Genomic DNA, 5,761 nt, shown 5'->3' on the forward strand with positions numbered 1-5,761 from the left:
CTCAGAACCACCTGTGTGGGAAGTTTTGGATGGAATGGACCTCAGACAGTGGAGGAGGTGATTCCACCGTCACCAGCTCGTTCAAAACTCAAACGTCCAACCAGTAAGGTACAGTTGAAACCTCGGTTAAAGCAACAGGAACTTTTTTATAAATAAAAAAAATGCCACTGTAGTATTTTTAAATAAATAACAGTAAATTAAAAGTTTTAGTTTGATAAAGAATGAACTACTGATCTATCAGCCAGAGTCAGATCACCTCTGAGTTACTGGTTATTTACATTGAGGAAATCCTCCAGCTTGGAAACATGACCGGCCTTGTGTTCCTCCATGATGCTTCCATTTCTTCTAAATAAAGTTTGGTGTGATCATCACCGACTGCAAAACAAGAAAACACGTCTAGATTTGTTCTGTCGTCACCGCTGCTGTGAATTATTATTTTTATTTTTTTTACTTCTGCTTGTCTCGAGGAGTTTTAACTCTCTCAGATTTTCATACAAAGTTTTAGTGCCTTAAAGGGATATTCCAGTCATTTTGAAGTGGGGTTCTATGTGCTTAATATAAAGTAGTATCTCACCTCATGGTGGGGAATGTTTTAGGTATCTAACATTTGTTATGAACTTAAAGAGCAATTAAAAAAACAATTATTGATGCTTCTATAATCTCGTTTCAAATTCCTGAGCATAGAATCTCTAAGATGTAAAAGAAACTAAATATTTTGCCCACTTTCTTCAGTATTTCCCCTGCTTGGGTTTTGGTCCTGTCATAGAGCGTGAGAATGGCTGTTGGTATTTTGACTTATATTTTTCTGTTGTGGCTCCAAAGTGTGGATCTCAAGGTTTCAACCATTGAACTAAAGTTGCAGTTAAAGTTGCAATGGACTTTAATTTTCTTCCCCTCCTCCAAGTTTCTGTAGAACACACTGGCTTTAAATGCAGAAAGAACTGTTTTATTTTTTTTATTTGCCTCGGTCAGCCATCTTGTTCACTCTCTGTTGTGTGCACGTCATAAATATCTCGGGCACTTAAGGGTTCTTCGTCTTGCCATTAACATTAAGTATTGTGGTGCTTGAAAGTTTGTGAACTCTTTATAATTTTCTATATTTCTGCATAAATTTGACCTAAAACATCATCAGATTTTCACACAAATCCTAAAAGTAGATGAAGGGAACCCAGTTAAACAAACGAGACACAAACATTATAGTTGGTCCAAAAAGTTAAATCTGGTCCTCTGGACATTCAAAAAACAAAACAACAAAATGTAGAAACGTTTCGTCTCTCATCCAAAAGACTTCCTCAGTCTGAGGTGCTGTATTCAGCTCAGTCTCTTAAATAGCACCTTCTCAGAGTGGATCAACCAGTTTGCTGCTGACAACCAAAACCAGCTGATCACATGCTCAAGAAGGACCATCAGCCTAACAATGGATCATTAGCACACTGATGGCTGTTTACTGTTCACAGAGGGCTGAGTGATACTAGCAATCACAGCATTGTAAGAGGGGGACAGTTGAACCCGGAGGCCTCCACCCCTGTTTAATGATGGACGGTTTCTTTTCACAAAGATGGCCTCCTTTACTCCTCTCTCAAACCATCGTTCCTCTCTGTCCAGGATGTGAACATCTTCATCCCTGAAGGAGTGACCTCTGTCCTGGAGATGAGTGTAGACCGCAGAATCCTGGCCTGATGATGTTGATCTTCTGTGCTGGTCCATCCTTTTGGCCAGTGGCTGTTTAGTTTCCCCGATGTAAAACTGATCACAGCCCTCCTGACAACCACAAGCAGAACTGGTTTGTTCCACTTTGGAGGAAGTTGTTGGTTGAAGAATCAGTTTTGTTGTGTGTTTCCTTGACTGATGAAGCCTTCTGGATCGAAGGTGAAACGTTTCAGCACAAAAAAAGAAACTGTCCAGATGACCCGACTAAAAAATGTTAAAAAGTTTCACATACTTTTACCACTCACAAATATACAATATTGGATCATTTTCCTCAATAAATAAATGACCAAGTATAATGTTTGTGTCTCATTTGTTTAACTGGGTTCTCTTCATCTACTTTTAGGACTTGTGTGAAAATCTGATGATGTTTTAGGTCAGATTTATGCAGAAATATAGAAAATTATAGGTCAGATTTATGCAGAAATATAGAAAATTATAAAGAGTTCACAAACTTTCAAGCAGCGATCATTTAAAAAAAAAATTTTTTTTAATGGATTTAAAAATGTTTGTGTTGTCTGCATCAAAATGCATAAAAAAATAGATTATAACTTCCAGCTAAATCTCAGCAGGCGTAGACTTCTCCCTGAACAGCCTGAGTTTAGAGAATCTGAGTTTAGTTCAGCCCAGACTGAGGAGCTAGAGGTTAATCTGGAGGCAGATTAAACCTTCATGAAGCACTGACGTGTTAAAACAAAGCAGTTCATCCCAACATCAGTTCATGGACCGTGACGCAGCTCTCGGGTTCAAACTACACGGCTGATTACGAGTTCGGTGGATATTTGCGAGCACGAATAGTAGCAGCAGTTGGCAGTATGTTGTGGTGCAGCCTGTCGTCAAATCTGGCAAGAATTTTATCATTTTTATGCCAAAACATCTGTAATCAAAACTGACAGCACTGTAATAATTTAAATAATGCAGGTAATAAGACTGGAGTGGTTTTAAGACTCTGGTTCTGCTCGGATCGTATCGACGGACTAATAATGCCTCTCTTCCTGTGGAACATTAGGGGAGATATGACTCAGATAAAAGTGTTTACTCAAATGGTACAGAACCAACAGAGGATTTCTGTGCAGGAGCTTTTAAAGGTGACCTCCGTACAACCTGAACTCTCGCCGCCTCTTCAGGGCCCGAGCTCGGACCAGATGGGACGTAATAAAAGATCAAACCAGGCGGGTCTTCTTCTCAGTTTATGACGCTGTTCGTAAACTGTATGTATTCTTTACTACCAGAAGATTCTGGAGCTTTGTGCAACGTACGTCTCTACTTTAATAATATTTGATGTCATTTTTAATTACCAATGTATCAAAGGTCTCACCTGCTGACATTTTTAAACATTTATAAGAATTTGAGTTTGGACTAAATGCTGCTTTATTTATTTGTATATGTCCAGCTCTCTGAAATAATCTAAAACATTTGAGGACAACAGCTCCTATTTGTTTAAAAACAACAACAACACAAGGTTATTATTCACAGCTGCTGTTTCTTTCAGTGACCAAAGATTCTTTATGTAAAAACCGACTCCGATCGATGGAAAGACGAGGAAAGAATTTTGCTTCATTTAAAAAAACAAAACTAATTTTGGACAAAAATCCATCCATCTTTACCCACTTCTTCCTTTTCGGGGCACGGGTCGTCACTGGTGTCCATGTCCAGTTGTCACTGTACGAGAGGCGGGGGACACCTGGGACAGGTCTCTAGTCCATCACAGGGACACGGAGACAACCATTCTGTCTCATCTAGGGACAATTTAGAGTTACCAGTCAGCCTAACATGCATGTTTTTGGTCTGTGGGAGGAAACCGGAGTACCTGGAGAAAACCCACGCATGCACGGAGAGAACATGCAAACTCCACCCAGAAAGGCCCCCGGACCGGGATTTGATCAGACGACCTCCTCGCTCTACCACCTGAGCCCCTGGACAAAAATCTGTTCCTTAGTTTGCCACAGATTGTGGAATAACTCCTCTTTTTTTAAGAATAAGGTTTAAATTGATATTAAGTCGACCTTATTTATACAGGTTAGTCCCATTGAGCCTCGAGGACTCGTTTACAAGAGAGACATGAGACCTGATATTCGTGTCCTACAAATACAAAGAGTGGAAGAAAACTTCATATTTAAGAAATTTAGCATATTACATTTAATTTGACAAATTTTGTCACATAACTGGCATATTTTCTTTTGAACTTAGTGCAGCCAAAGTGAAACAGGAAGTGACATCAAAGGGGAATTCTTTATAAAGGGAACTCCCAGGTCCTTGTTTTTAAAAACGATATTAATTGAACTCTTCCTCTCGTTACCACTTCCTGTGGTATTAGTCATGCGTTTCCTTTTTCATCACTTCCTATTACTGTTCATGCAAGTAGCCTAACAACTGTTCATCTTGTGACATGAATATATTTATATATATAATTTTTTACGTTTTTTTTTTTTCGCAGTACGTTTTCAATGTTATGTTACCAAAATGTGATGTCATAGGCACTTCAAGTCCTGCTTTCTCAGTGTTTTGTTAACTTTGTTTAGAAATGTCACTTGCGATTCTGACTTTTTGTTAGATTTTTGTTCAGTTTAGTCTTTTTAGAATAAAAACCTGCTCGGTAAGGTCTAGGACATCAACATTTCTTGCTTTTAGATTAACACTAAATCCGTATTTGCTTAAAAATCTTCTTCCAGGTGAGTAATGACTCCCGTCAGCTTGGCAGGAGACGGGATATAGAACGACAGCAAGCAGCATTCCTTTGGTGAAATGCTTATCGCCCGCCGCCTGGAATGCCAAAGACCTAACATGACCTGTTAGTGCTCACTGTGTGTTGTAAGTAGCTTTTAGCTACTAACACACCAAACTTTAGCTCAGTATCTGCACCTGACTTGAGTTAGTCATTTTAGTGTTGATTAGCTGCAGCCATCTCGAGCTGGGTTAGGTCCTAAATGTACATTAATTTTATTTTATTTTATTTTGCTAGTCCCATTAAAACCATCCAGTAGTTCATGAGATTTTTTGCTAACAGACAAAAACATGTGCACAGAAGTCTGAAGTCTTGTTCCCACTTCAGCTTCAGCGGTGGTTAAAAATAAGTAAATATGTAATAATTTCTTTTAATCGTTTGAAAATAATAAATACATGACGTGTAAAGTGTCACACACGGAGCGTAATTAAAAATTATTTTTGCTCCGTTGTCGATGTTTAAAGGTCAACAGATCTGAGACGAACCGTTTTAGTGATTGATGGCGACGTGGTCCTCCCTCCGCCTCTGCTGTTTATTTGTTTGTTTGTTTATTATTATTTTACGTTTCGTACTCGGAGCTTAAAGTAAAATCCATTTGAGGTGCAGCAGCGCAGGAACAGATGGCGGCACGTTGTAATGATTACAGAATCCCCACGTTAAAATACTTTAATTACTAAGTCAATAATGGCGGCAACAATTGATGGACCTTTAGAGTAAAAACAGCAGAAGGCAGAGAGCAAACTTTGGGCCAATGTTTAACCAGAAGTGTGTGTGTGTGCGTGCGTGTGTGTGTGTGTCAATCCATTCTGTAAATAAAACTTAATTCCTGCTGAGTTTAAACATTTTTATTTTTTTTAAGGCACCTATGAGTCAGAATATTAAACGATTTGATTTGTCACAACAATCCTGAACAAAATGATGATAAAGCTCCAGATATTATTTAAAGAAATGTAACTTTATGATATAAAATCACCAGTAGTGCTTGAAAAAGACTCGGTGTTACCAGACATGAAGATGAACTAGAGCGAAAATGCAGTGTGCATGCTTGTTGCTGAAAAACAGCTGAAATTAGCTAAAAACTTGTGAAATGTAGCTGAAATGAAAGAACAAGCCTCAATTAGCAGAAGCAAGCAGAAAGAACGCATGTTTGATGAATTAGGTATAATTTAGCATGACTGAGTACAAAAGGCAGAAAGAAGTTTAAACTACCAGAAGGAAGTGGAAAGATCTGATATGTGCTAAAATGGAATTAGCTGAAAAGGCTAAAGTTGGCGTTTGTTACACGTCACCACTGACGACCTGGAAAGGTGGTCCGGTGTTGTGCCAAAA

This window comes from Nematolebias whitei, chromosome 12 (assembly GCF_014905685.2).
Source record: "Nematolebias whitei isolate Nwh7 chromosome 12, NemWhi1, whole genome shotgun sequence".
NCBI lineage: Eukaryota > Metazoa > Chordata > Actinopteri > Cyprinodontiformes > Rivulidae > Nematolebias > Nematolebias whitei.